At 42.8% G+C, this 15,000-nt stretch overlaps 1 long non-coding RNA gene across 2 annotated transcripts in view; it reads left to right on the top strand.

Annotated features, from left to right (window-relative positions):
- Positions 1 to 5,184: 5,184 nt before the first annotated feature.
- LOC134450166 (uncharacterized) overlaps positions 5,185 to 15,000 on the top strand; it is a 73,644-nt gene continuing 63,828 nt past the window's right edge. For both annotated transcript variants that reach the window (XR_010035025.1, XR_010035026.1), the window contains exon 1: positions 5,185 to 5,776. This is a non-coding gene — a long non-coding RNA (uncharacterized LOC134450166). The remainder of the gene's footprint in view (positions 5,777 to 15,000) is intronic.

Raw genomic sequence — 15,000 nt, 5'->3', positions numbered from 1 at the left:
TAGGTTGGTGATGCGCACACATAGACTATACTAAACCAGACTATACATGTATATAAAACCAGATTAAAGGCCTACTATAATTCCCCTTTGCTTTCTTCATGTGACGACTGCTCAAAAATATTTGTACTGCTTGTCACGCTCTGCTGGCTTGTCTGTGTTGGTGGGGGATGGGGTGGGGGGGATAACCAGCGCTCTAAATGCAGTTTCGCTGTGCACAATTTCTTTGTGCACAATTTCGTTGTGCACAGACATAACTACTGATAGAATACACCAGTTGTACCCAATATTTTTTTAACAAACACCCCCTTGACCTCATCATAAGCCTTCCAACGACCCCCTCAGTATTAAAAAATAAAGTAGACACTCAACTATCTGATCATCTTGACCTACATGCCTAAATGCATTGAGCTACCACTCAATATACTGTATATAGTAGGCTATATACATACACATATACAGTATCTGTTCTGGCACTTCCCCATTTACATAACAGATGGCATTTGATACATTCACATGGAACTGAAGAGAGTAGCAGCTACTAATACATAGAAGGTATTAATGCATGACAATCCCATCTAACGTCTTATTAAACGCCAAACATGCTATACCGTAGGCGTAGTGTATACAGGTGTGGAAACTACTGATAAAGAAGACGCATATCAAAGAGAGATGATGGAGGGAGGGGAAAAAAGACATTAAGATGAAGAGGTGGGGTAAAAAAAAAATGAAACAGTGAGTCTTGGCAGCAACCTGTCACTCAGTCATTGTTGTCTGCAGGCCAGTCGACAGGGAGGGACAAATGGGCCTCTTGCCCAGGGCCCAGGAATGACGGGTGCCCAGAACTGGGTCCTCGTGAAGTTAGTAATTGTTCTGTTTTATTTCAAAATAAGCTGGTTTGAGGGGAGGGAGAATGCTCCATAAAATAAAATAAAAATTGCATTAGATAAATGATTTCTAGATCTTTTGCCTTTCTTGTTCTTAAAAAAAGGGATGGAGGAAGGGGGGCCCATTCATAGATTTTTGTCCCGGGCTCAGGTAAAGCTGTCAGGGGCCCTGGTTGTCCACGCTCAGCCTGGGCCCCATCCATGTCTCTCTCTCTCCGTCGAGTCCACCACCGCACCGTCAAATCAATTTCCAGCTCATGTTTTGGCAGATCTAATCTGTCCCATAACCTTGAAATTGAAAGTGAGGCACCATCACTCAAAAGGTAATGTTTATCAAGAGGTGCTTGACCATATACAGCATCATCAAATGATTTTTGGGGGAAGGAGGGGAAGAAAAAAAAAACAGATTTCCTTCAGTTTCCCTTCTGGTTCTGTTGTTACTGTTACCTCTGTGATGGTAATAGATGATAGTGGGTTTGAAGAGCTGTCTCGTACTGCATGTAAGGGGGAGCTGTGGCGCTAACCCCTTTATGCATAGCCTATGTTATAACCTTACTGTCACCAAAATTACAATGAGCAAGTCGTAGCCCCTTCATGCACACCGTAAGTGACATGCTGTAATAGACATTGAAAAGTTTAGTGGGTTAAGTGTATATTAGTGCAAAGTGTGTACGGTAGGCTATATAATGTCCCTCTGTTAGCATCTGTAAAACATGTCGCTAATCACATGATCTGATTATTATGGGATCATTACAAGTCTCCCGGGAAAAAGGTCCAGTTCAGTTTGAATAGGAGTGGCTACAGTACACCAAGAACACCACAGATAATGATGCTCACCACAGATAATGATGCTTAATTGAAGACATCTCAATAGTTAGTTTGATTTTAACTCTGCATACATCAGCTTAGACTTTTCGGCCAATATGAGTAAAGAAGGCGGTACTCCAAGATAGATATATCAATATAATTTTTGCTGACCTTTCTACTCATACGTAGATGTTCTGTAGTGTTACATATGTACATTACATTATATTACATTACACTTTGCTGACTTTTTTTATCCATACCAACTTACAGATATTACAGGGTATTGGTTACAGTCCCTCCCTGGAGCAGTATGGGGTTAGGTGCCTTGCTCAGGGGCACGTCAGCCATAGAGAGTGCGGTAGGGAGTGGAAAGGTGGGATTTGAACCTGCAACCCTCTGATCTAAAGCCCATCTCCTTAACCATAAGGCCACGGCTGTCCCTGTTAGGCCACAACTGCCCACATCGTGCAGGCAAAATAATGAATGATAGGCAAAAAAAAAAAAATAGGCCTACTGATCATGCCATTGCAGAACGCTGATTGATTGTGCCATTGCAGGAAGAAAAGAGACGGGCCTGTGAGCTAACATAGCATCATGTCAGTAAATGCTACAAATGCCTTATTCTGTCGGCAAGAACATGCCATGTTGAGACATCCACTTAAAAATGCATATTACAGAAGCATTAAGAGGCTTACACAACGGTACCTGTGCCTCTGCCATAAACAGCTCCTGGTCCCAGTGGGACATCAGCTGTTCGACAGGCGAGCGAAAAGAGATATCTGTGAGCATCACACTTTACACTACACTACAGTATGCTACACAACATGAGCCTGTCTCTGACGCAGCGACCAGGGGTGCCAACAGGGGGGGACAAAGGGGATAGTTGTCCCGGGCCCATGGGGTGAAGGGGCCCATAATTGTGTCCTCATTACATTATATCTATTGGGCTGGGGGGGCCCTTTCAGATGACTCTGTCCTGGGCCCAGCCAAAGCTGACAGCGGCCATGGCAGCGACTGATTAAAGTCAAGGTATCCGGAGTGTCCCGTGGGGGGTACAGACAGTAGGGCTTGCTTGATGATTCACAGTCGCCTGCTTGACTTTGAAAATGGCCCCGCTGGGACTCGACGCACAGTGTAATCAGTATGTTTTATGGAGTAGTTATTGCTGTTCCCCGGCGATCTGTTTTCAAATGACTCTGGACATATGTGAGATAGCATCACGACACGAACAAACACAACTAGACTTGACTACGCCCAGTGTTGCCAGATGTGTCTGACCAAATCCCGACCAAAAGCTTCTCAATAAACGCCAAAATGCGCTAAATTCCGCCCAAATTCAACAATTTACATTGACTTCTATGGGCCCAAAACGGCTGAAAAAAACGCCAAATGGCCAATTTTCCCCGCTTTTATCCGCCGACGCTCGTCCCAAGTAGCCCAATTGGGCGGGCACCCGCCCAATCTGGCAACATTGACTACGCCATAGCCTAGCACTGCAGTGATATATACCATTTTCTTCTGATTGCACAAAGGGCCAAAGAGAGCAAATTTTTTTTTTTTTCTCCAATGGGATGCGCCATGACACATAGGCCTTTGCAATATGTTCTTGCCATGTGTGACTGATCTGATTGGTTACTGCTGTAAACTGTGTGAATTGTACAGTGAGTTAATGGTGCACTGTGATATTTTTTTTGCGATTTATTTCCAGAATCCAGGCTGTCCATTTAAAATTTGTGCCTTTTTTCCTGAATACTTTTACCACCATCAAATTCTAAGTATTCATTATGACTGGGAAAATGGCACTTTTAATACGTTAAAAGGGGATCTTCTCCGCTATTTTAGCTGCAAAACTTACTGTACTTTGGTCATACTAATAATACTAATAAATATTAGCTTATGACATAGTAAATATTCATGAAAAGGCAACACAGTGTCAATGAGCAGCATACAGTAGTTGCAATACCTACCCCGGCCACCATCCTACACAGTACACCTTTAAGTGTGATACATTCTACTCATTGCTTCCTTCCTGTCCTGAGTTTTTAAGACAGTAAGCTGGTGTAGTGGTAGATAATGACAGTGGTGGACAAAGTAAAAAATACTTTTGTGGTGTAATTACAACAGTAGCACATGATATTACATAGCTGTTACGGCGTTTACTCCATTTTATCTACCTATTGAGATAGACTTTGTTATTACTGAAAAACAATAAAAACCTAACAAGGACCCACCACAAAGTCAACCCAACCTGTGCAGAATCAGCTTATCGTAAGACAAGTACATTGGTCTACTTTTTACTCAGATAAGTTACCTGTGTTGGAAAGAAACTGTGTTTCTTTATTTTACTTTTACTTTTACTTTGTTAATATAACAGATAACTATGTGCATGCACAGTGCACAGTAATTATGCAGCTGTACTATGATGAGAAACATGCATTTGCATCTGCACATGTTTGGGAGTTTGGGCCTATTTGTTAACAGGATAAATGCGTAGCAATAGGAGAAAACATTTGGAGCACGTTGTTGTTTTCCCATCGTGTGATATATCGCCTAGAAAACATTCCCAGATCCGCTCCTCCCAGTGGGAGTTCCTGCTGTGTGTTTCCCCCACTCTCCCACTCTTCTTCTTCTTCTTCTTCTTCTTCTTCTTCTTCTTCTTCTTCTTCTTCTTCTTCTTCTTCCTCTCTCTCTCTCTCTCTCTCTCTCTCTCTCTCTCTTTCTTGCTCTTGCTTTCATGCATTTGTGTCATGCAAAGCAAAGTTTGTCTTGTCGAAACTATAGTTAGGCGGCCTATTGTTCTTTCTGTATTTCTCTTTCACTCTCTGCACAATACACACACAGACACACAGACACACAGACACACAGACAAACACACACACCCAAAATAATTCCTATCCTTCAGGCATTTACGGTAATTACCTCCTACTGCAACCCCTCCGCCTCCTCCTCCTCCTCCTCCTCTTACCTCCTCCTCCTCCTCATAATGAGTAGTGAGAGCATAACGCCCAACCCACAACGCATGTAAGTAGTGAAAGCAAAACACACGTACCATAACACACATGTGCAGTGAAAGCGAAACATGCATACCATAACAAACATTGAACAAGCATGTGTAATGCCTGCCTGCCGTGACTAAATGAGTGCACTAGAGAGAGAGAGAGAGAGAGAGAGAGAGAGAGAGAGAGAGAGAGAGAGAGAGAGAGAGAGAGAGAGAGAGAGAGAGAGTGTGTGTGTCTGTGTGTGTTTCAGAGAGAGAGAGAGAGAGAGAGAGAGAGAAAGAGAGAGAGAGAGAGCTGGAGGAAAGTAGGTTGAGAGAGAGACAGAGAGGGAAAGAGAGAGAGGGGGGTGAGGGGTAGCCAGCCAGAAAAATGCAGCTCTCACTCTACTTCCTGTTTGGGCTTGGCCTGTCAGAGGAGCAGGCTCCCTCCGATTGGCTGAAACGCTCGAGTTCCACTTCCTTTCAAAACAAAAAACAGACGAGTGGAGTGTGGAGTTGCTGTTAGGTTAGGCCGGGGCTTAGGCACCGTTGTCTCATCAGCTGACTGACTCTGACTGAGTTGCCACATATGGGACACAGATACAGACACACCACGGACGGACAGACACAACTGACTGACATACTGATAGACAGACAGACAGACAGACAGACCTGTGACCAGCCGGACGGCCTGGAAAAACTATAAAAGCAAAGAGAGATAAGATTGCAGAAGAGGGGGGATGGATGGCCAGTTGGAATCTACTGCTGCTGTTGTGCTGGATATGGACGGATAAGTCAGGAAGAGGAGTGCTGTAAATCTTCAGGAGCGAAAGGCAAAACAGCAACAGCAACAGCTGTCTGGCTGACTGGCTGGTTGTCTGACTAACAACTGGGAGTGCTGGCATTTAAAGGATTGCAGGGATTTTTGGGAAGAAGCCTATGTTCAAGCAAGCGTGGACGTGTCCACATACATGTGTTTGTGCTTGACCAACTTCAAACTACTCAAAGACTCACTGAGCACTAAAGGAAAACTTTACTACTATGGACAATAGGTACACAGTTCTGTCAGAGGATAGCTGTGCAGCTGATGTCAAAGTGGCAGTCATTGGTGAGTGTCTCTCTCTCTCTTTCTCTCCTCATCTTGTCCTCTCTCTCCCTACATCTCTCCTCCTCCTCCTTCTCCTCTCCTTACTCTCACTCTAAAAGTTGATTGAATGACAGTTGGGCTATTTTTATTGGCTGATGTAAGATCAGCAGAGATGTGCTTTCTGTACTTTGTAAGTGTAGGCTACGGTATCGCCAGTAAACTTTACCACAAAGAAACAAGAAACTTGGCTGTCATCAGGAAAATGACAAACATTTTGGGGTTTTGCTGTCATGTATCATGGAATGCGATGAGCTGGGTGTGGTGAAATCCCTGCAGATCTTGCAAATTCCCCAAAACAAAAGTGTTCACAAAAGCTACCCTAGCTGTTTTGGCAGTGAGGTGCAGGGGAGGGCAGCGAGGGGGGAGAGGGGTATTGAGACATGCAGGACTTTCCCACTGCCAGCAGAGTTCATGCATGTGTTTCCACAGAAGCCAGTGACCTCATCCTTACCATAGCACAGCTCCGGCTGCATGCACTATAGTCACGTGACTAGTTTGGAACTTCTGCATTTCTGTCGAGACTCCATTGAACATTATACAATCAGCATCAGCACTGATTTCAACATGCATGCATGGGAAACATATAGAACTGAGTGCATTGGTTTATGCACATAGAAAAAACCAGTAGAAGTAACAATGTGGGTGCAACTGTTTTGTTGCTGGAGTAGTAGCCAAAATGAGCACACTGTCCTTTTTAAAAATCACATTTACATCTGAGATATTTGTCTGAGTGAAACTTATTTCTCTGAGCGTGGTATTCCTGTCAAATGCTCTCGATTCTGGTAACAAAAAGAGAGTACACCTTTAAATACAAAATGTGATACCATAAAGGATCTATCCTTTGCATTTGTATATCCAAAAAACATAAACAAACGGTTATCTTGAGGTATAGTATTGTTCTAAATTTGCAGCATTGTGTCTCTGCCATACAAGTGTGTGATTCCTGACATGAGTAGTATTTGGAAGTAGGGTGCGCACATCCACAAGTAGTTGTCCAGGTGCCAGACAAAAGGTAGTAGATAGTGTGATGAAGCGGTCTGCACACTGTGTATTAACTAATGTAAAAAATACATTATTTCATTTTAACATATGGCAACGTTTGGATCCAACAGAGGGATCTTCCTCAGGCCGCTTCATCACACTGACATGAATAGTATCACAGTTGCATCCAGTGTTGCCAGATGTGTCTGACCAAATCCCGCCCAAAAGGTTCTCAAAAACCGCCAAAATGCGCTAAATTCCGCCCAAATTCAACAAATTACATTGACATCTATGGGCCCAAAACGGCTTAAAAAAAACGCCAAATGGCCAATTTTTCCCATTTTTGCCCGCCGACACTCATCCCAAGTAGCCCAATTGGGCGGGCACCCGCCCAATCTGGCAACACTGGTTGCATCAGCGGCTCAGGAAGCCCCCAACCCCTTGTCTGAAGTGAACTGCACACGCTGCACATTTCTGTCTTGTGTGGATAAGCTGACACATGGTGGTGGAGGTGCCATAACAACAAGGTCAGCTGACCAATGGACACTGCGGTGTGGTGAGGTGGCCACTGTTATAGCAGCACTGTGTCTGACCACACATACAGTAGATGTAAATTGGGCCACTTTATCCCATGCACTATATGCAAAAAAAGTGGCCCAATTTACCTTAATTCACCCTAGGTGTGACAGGGCAAAGAGGAAACATGATTGAGATACCTTAAACACAGCAATATAAAATTGTTGTTACCAGAATGGCAATAATCGAGTCATAGTGCTTTACTAAAGGCCCTGTGTTATGTCATCGTAGAGAAGTACTATGGTACTGTACTTAACCTTTCAATGACTATTACAGCGTGCCGTGCATTGTGCGGCTATGCCATATTGTTTAACCCAGTAAGACACAGTGTTAGATAATCTGTTATCAGAATGGCACACTGACCAAGTTGTAATGTATTACCCGAAAAGGCCCAAAGGTCATAGTGGTGTAGTACTATGCCAGTAAAGTTTTTTTTCAGTGACTATTACAACATTCCACTGGTGGAATGGCGCACATTAAGGGACTACCTCTTTCATGCAGAGACTACGTATAACCTAATTGGCACAATTCAGAGACAGATGGCTGTATAAGTTGGCCAGGCTGTGCACTCCTAGTGACGCAACAGCTTCTGCTACAGTCCCTGGAGCAAGGTGGGGTTAGGTGCCTTGCTCATGGGCACACCAGCCATGGAGTGTGCTAGGGAGCGGAAGGGTGTGATTTAAACCCGCAAGCCTCTGATCTAAAGACCATCTCCCTAACCATTAGGTCACGGCTGCCTTGATTTAGCAAGGTGATCTAATCAATAGAGGTGGCCTTTGCCCTCTGGACTGCACAGTGGCTGGCCCCTCACACAGACATTGACCAGCACATACAGTACAGTGTGTTACAGAACCGTGCTGCTTGAGCAAACTGGGTGCATGGTGCAATGGATGGAGCTGACTTCACACCTTCACCTGCTGTCAACATAGGCTATGATATCAAGCTGTATTTTTCCAGATTTTGATTAGGAAGGCACAACAGGACCAAAACAGAATTAAAACTAAAGCTAAAATTATATTTATATTTATATTTATATTTATATTTATATTTATATTTATATTATATTTTTATTTGGTAATACTTTATTTTAGGGATAGCCTACATCTATTAGCACTAATACATACAATATGCCTGTATAAGTAACTTATAAGGCATGTACAAAGCAAAATCAAACATTTGTTAGGCATGTATTCGCAAATGTCTTGTTCATGCACAATAAGGGATTTATTACCAATTTAACCTTAGCAAGGACCTAGTAGGCATTAGTGTTTGCTTAGTACATGCCTTACAAGTTACTTATGCAGGCATTAACATTATATGTATTAGTGCTAATAGATGTATCCCTAAAATAAAGTGTTACCATACTGTAAGTACTGTGAGCAAGGTGATGTAATCAATACAGGTGGCCTTTGCCCTCTGGACTGCACAGTGTCTGGCCCCTCACACAGACATTGACCAGCACATACAGTACAGTGTGTTACAGGATCCTGCTTGAGCAAACTGGGTGCATGGTGCAATGGATGGAGCTGACTTCACACCTTCACCTGCTGTCAACATAGGCTATGATATCAAGCTGTATTTTTCCAGATTTTGATTAGGAAGGCACAACAGGACATCCGGTATAACCACAGGTGAACCTTGTAGTCACCTGAAACCTGACCAAAACTAACTAATAAAATTATATCATTTTTTTGCATTTTTATGATTAACATTATGGAGCGATAACTAGAAAATCAGGTGATCGACCATTGCCATAATGTGGTGACTACTGCAGTGCCCTCTGGACTCATTGTGTGTCTGCCCTGACCAGAGAGACGTTGGCCAGACTATATAGACCAGTGATTCCCAACCTATGGGCCGGGGCCCACTGGTGGGCCCTGAAGGTATTCCAAGTGGGCCTTGAAATCATTTTCCAAAAATAATAATCATATTTTGGTGTGTGTTGTTGTTGATTTATTTGAGTTTTATTCTTAATTAGGTCAGAGGTGGGCCCCAAACATTTTTGACAATTTCGAGTGGGCCCCAAGTTGAAAAAGGTTGGGAACACCTGGTATAGACGTGAAAGGAGGACAGGACACGTAACTGCTTGAGTAACGAGGACACATGATAGTCTTGGAGTGACTGACTCAACACTAATTCAACATATTTCCGTCTATGCTGCTCACGATACAGAGAAACACCATTGGGGTCAAACAGAGGATGGCCTAGATAGATACGGGTGTGTGTGTGTGTGTGTGTGTGTGTGTGTGTGTGTGTGTGTGTGTGTGTGTGTGTGTGTGTGTGTGTGTGTGTGTGTGTGTGTGTGTGTGTGTGTGTTAATTAAATGTTTTGAGTTAAACTGCACATCGGAGACTGGTCAAACCCAATTTCAAACTTCTGTGCTAACCCTGTTACATAGATTTTTGACAATAAAGTAGGCTACACTTGACTTGACAAACGGATTGAGCAACAGAGTGAACGCTTATGCACTTGTGCACTTCACACTGTCACCTGTCGACGCAAAGCTGCCAATTCATGAATCTAATCTTAGAGTCACATTTGTAGATAGGCTAAATGGGGGTTGTAAATAGGTGTGAAGTTATTTGTGACTATTTCAGATACGGACTCTGCAGTTAAACGAGCTGTTCCAATGGCGAAGTCTTGCACAATAATAGTTTATGTACTGTCAAACTTTCCTAAAATCATTAGTGGGCAACATAATGGACAGCCTTATCTTAATAGTTTATAACCACAAACAAACACCTCACAGTAACCTCACATGTAACCCTAGCATAACATTCTTTTGCAGTACCATCAATGTGACTTCAGTCTGTGTATTGACAATAGCGAACGTGTTTGTCTGGTTTTGTCGACAAATACAGACAGTAACATTGATACAGTTAGATGATAACAACTCACACACATGTAAATACAGTACACTCATACACGTACAGTAGTTTACGTACATGTACATTGTATACAGAGACACAGTGATCTTATGATTAGACAGTCAGGTTATGTAGGCCAGGGCTGCTTTTTACAGCCAAAAAGGTGTAAGATAAGATAAGATATGATAAGATAAGATAATCCTTTATTGTCTCTTCAAGAGAGAAATTTTGCTTGGACATGAGAGTGTGATACACATAAAAAAATACAGCACAGTAGACAGACATGTAATTACACAGTAAATTCTGCAGTGTTCATTTAACACTTAGAGAGTTGATTTGACATCATTTGGACTTAAATGAACTCTTTAAGTGTTGAATTAACACCACAACATTTACTGTGTACTACTAAACATGGAAACATGTAACATATACAGCTGCTGTTTGTAAAGAACAATAAATATGCCAATTGTTGTAGCCCCATAATGCATGCTCTTCCATCAGTTGAATGCTGTAATAGTCATTGGAAAATTAACTACTACACTACAACGACATAACACAGGTCCTTTAGTAATGCACTAGGCCTACGACTTGGTCATTGCCATTCTGGTAACAGCAAATGTATAACGCTGTCTTGACGGGTTTACCAAGTTGTAATGTGTCAGTAGAGCCTGTCTGTAATGTTGTTGTAATGTTGTGGTAAAGTTGTAATAATGTTGTAGTAATACTGCAGTAAAGTTGTTTCAGTGGGTAGGCTAGTGAGGCTTTCCACAGGCCTACAGTATGTAAAGATATTGAAGCTAACGTGTGAAGTTCTGCCAGGAAGACGAGACATTAGACGAGTATTTAGCTCAATTACCCATTTTTATTATATGGTGTGACGTCATCGGTCGAATGCTCCATTCATTTCAAAGGGGCTGCCCAACGTTCGCACGTCTGTTATTTTTTGATAACGGACGGGTTGGTCTATAATGGCAACAAGACTTTTCACTGCTAAAGCGACTTTTCAACAAGACTCTAATCAGCTGCTGTGATAGACAACACCTGTTGTCCTGGCTACCTAGCTGTTGCCTAGCGGTGTTCCACAACGGCACTGTTTTGTTTTGCGCAGCAACAATCTTTTGACATTAAAAACTATAATAGACTTAACATTAAATAGGCCTAAAGAAATGTCCCCGCCATGTGTGAATCATTTAAGTATATCCATATAATAAGCGGGTTAACTTTCGGCGAGTCGGTCGCTTTGTGGAATAGCAGCACTTCAGAGAGAACAAGACCCCTCCGCTCTGCGTCGGGGTCTAAAGATTCTCTCTGTCGTGCTGATATTCCACGGTAGCGACCTTCTCGCCGAACGTTAACCCTTACATATTGAATCTACCATTCACTGCTTTTAGTTGCTGGGTATGCCCACTTTGTCAGGCTCTCATCTATTTTCCTGCAGCCAATAGGATGACTGTGTGTTCATTTAAAGAAGCCTTCTGTCTTTCTCTGCTCGTTGCTGCCAACAGTCATCTTGTCTATCGAGTCTTTCTGGGTAGAATTAAAGTGCAGTATGTCTCTACACTAGTGCATTCCTACAACTGCTACCACTTTCACTATATACTTTCCAAAGAAGGTGTCGGGCCTTTGGACTTGGTGCTTGCGGGTGCAAATGTTTTGGCCACAGTCTGACCACAGCCTTGCACTGAGAATGGTTGGACTGTGACCGAAAGACTTGCACATTTCATGTGGGTTACACTTTTTAGTTTTTAATGTACAGTATGTCTTATTATGCAATAAAAATATGGCATTGCATCAGCATTGAAGGTTTCCTTCACCTGCTTATGTTCTCACCATATTTTGATTTGCATGTAGTGTAGATGACTCTATATGACTCTATACCGGTAGATAATGCCAATTGGTCGAGAAAAGGGTTTCTTTCACACTCGATCTAGCTGAGGTAGCCTGGGCGAATAGCCGACTGTTGACTCTGTCAATCAGTCTGGCAAAAGTCATGAGGAATCCGTCTCGGTGGACGATGGCAGATGGTCTGATCTTACTCTATCATTTAAATTAATTGAAGTTCCAAACCCATATTGTGCTTTATTAGCATGCCTGTTACGTTATAGCGTTGCAAAAGCATACAAATAACAAAACGAAAGTGTGAATATAGTTACCTTAACCAATCAGTAACTGAGCTAGCGGGTGAGTTCTACGTCACCACTCTCAACTGTTTGCTGATTGGCGAAACACTCAGAGAACCGAGCTTGAGGCTTTTGCCAGACGATGTGCGGAGCCAAAATCTTTGGGTGGAGTACAGAGGATGGCATCGCGAGGCTATAGCTGAGGTAGCCTGCTGAGCATGGCACCGTCCTGCCGCACTGCTTCCCGTCAGCGCCATTGGGGTCTGCCCCCTTGAACGGGTGAGGCATACATGCAATGTTGTTGTGTGCAATGTGTATTGTGCGTTTCTGTACTGTGGAGTGCTGTGTCACAATGACAACGTGAGTAGGAGTTTCCCAGTTGGGCTTTCACTTCACTTTCATGAGGTGTCTTGACCTTGTTTTTCATGAACGATATGCAGGCTGTGCTGTCACTAAGCATGTCAATAGGAAGGTTGACAGATCAATACAGGTTAATTGGTGATAACTATATCAGATATATTCATATAAACCACTAAAATGAAGTAATAATTCATTTTTTGTGATCAACACTTCACCATTTCGCCTTTTATCTAAAATATATCGGCAATACCAACAGATGATATAAAACAGTAGACTACATAAATAGTCATTTGTAGTAGTAATGCATTATCATCATTATCATCACATTCACAGGAAAATAAAACCCTGAAAGTTCAGCACTGATACCGGTTTTGAGGTTGTGGAGATGACTAATGCTTGAGTCATGTCAGGCCTATAGTTTTCTGCTTCTGCCGTGTACAGTACATGCGAAACATCAGTGTGCCATACACAGTATGTAGGATAACATGGTTTGTACGCTCATATCCTAACAATCACTCTTTCCTTCCCTTTTTTGCCTCTTGATAATTCCTGGGACTTAATCCAGACTGTATGGCTTGGCTTGTTTGTGAAATGCAAGAAGCTTGAATAATGGTCAAACCTATGGCTCTTATTGCAGTTGCTGCAACAGAAGCTTATCTTTTTTTGTTTTTGTTTTTTTAAAGTAAATTCTTTTGTAAGAAGTTCTTCTTTATTCTTCCTCTTAACCTGATTAATCAGACTTTTCCTGTTCTGTTGTTCGAGTTGCAGCTTACTTCTGTTTCAGTTTCGCTATGATAGGCCTGTGGCTCTTGGCAAGCTGCTGTTGGAAAATACCATACGAGGGAGGCTGCTTGATTTCTGCGAATAATGTCTTTGTCGAGCATTACCACAAAACCCCCCAGAATGGAGCATTGACACATGAATACTTAGTGACCTTGTGAAGATGGACTCACTTGAGTGCTTGCTACGGTTTGAACAATGCTAATTCTGTGCCTAGGCAAATGCTATACCGTGTGTGAACAAAGGTTTGACATTGAGCGAAGCACCCTTTAAGAACGCCAGAGGTGATAATTGGCCATAGAACAATGCAAGTTGCTATGACAACACCCAGGGTTTTGAGAATTAGACATCTCAGCTGAATCTTAAAGTACGCTACGCTTACAGGAAGTGTTTGGTGTATTGTATATTTTCCCACACACTGTTAAGTGTTGCTCTCGCTATCTATGCAAATAATGGGTTCAGAGGCAATTCAAGGCCATCACAATCCACTTGGATGTGGACTGCATGATGGGCCTACCATTTATGGCAGTGATATAAATATATTTTGCTCCATATTGCAAATTAATTTTGAGGGCTTTTCACTGTCTGAACTATGAATGTGAGTTAATTAGGGCCTATGTTTTTATTTGAGTTAATTAGGTTTTTATTCTCACGACAAAATATGCACTCAATATACAGCATTTATTAATAGAAGCACACATGATGTGTCGTTTTGCCCATCGCTTATGGTGATGATACACTGGTCAACTTTTTGAGTAATCTGTCCAGGCAATGATACTGTAGCATGTTGTTTAGACGGTTAATCACATAACATTTTTATTAGGAGAACTTGGATTAGCAGCAGACAACTTTTTTCAACTATTCCATCAGAAAATGAATAGCTAATCATGATGTTGCCCGGCAATGTTGCTCAAAAAGTTGCCCTGTCTATCATAACCTTTAGGCCTTACAAACAGACCCAGACACAGACTGACAAGAGAACCTTAAAACATTTGAAAGTTTGGCCTGAACAAACTCTAAGTCCCTGTCCCTGGCACTATTGGAGTTTAGAGTTGGCTCCTCTGGTCATATTGATGCACTCCACAAGTCCACTCTCCTCTCCTCTATCTCCTCTCCTCTATCTCCTCTCCTCTATCTCCTCTCCTCTCCTCTCCTCTCCTCTACCCTCTCTCCTCTCCTCTCCTCTCCTCTCCTCTCCTCTACCCTCTCTCCTCTCCTCTCCTCTATCCTCTCTCCTCTCCTCTCCTCTCCTCTCCTCTCCCCTCTTCTCTCCTCTCCTCTCCTCTCCTCCACTCTCCTCTCCTCTCCTCTCCCCTCCTCTCCTCTCCTCTCCTCTCCTCCACTCTCCTCTCCTCTCCTCTCCTCCACTCTCCTCTCCTCTCCTCTCCTCTCCTCTCATCTATTCTCCTCTCCTTTCCTCCACTCTCCTCTCCTCTCCTCTCCTCTCCTCTCCTCTCCTCTCCCCTCCCCTCCCCTCCTCTCCCCTCCTCTCCTCTCCTCT

The sequence above is a fragment of the Engraulis encrasicolus genome, chromosome 6, assembly GCF_034702125.1.
Source record: "Engraulis encrasicolus isolate BLACKSEA-1 chromosome 6, IST_EnEncr_1.0, whole genome shotgun sequence".
Classification (NCBI taxonomy): domain Eukaryota; kingdom Metazoa; phylum Chordata; class Actinopteri; order Clupeiformes; family Engraulidae; genus Engraulis; species Engraulis encrasicolus.
This window is presented reverse-complemented; position numbering and strand designations above follow the sequence as displayed.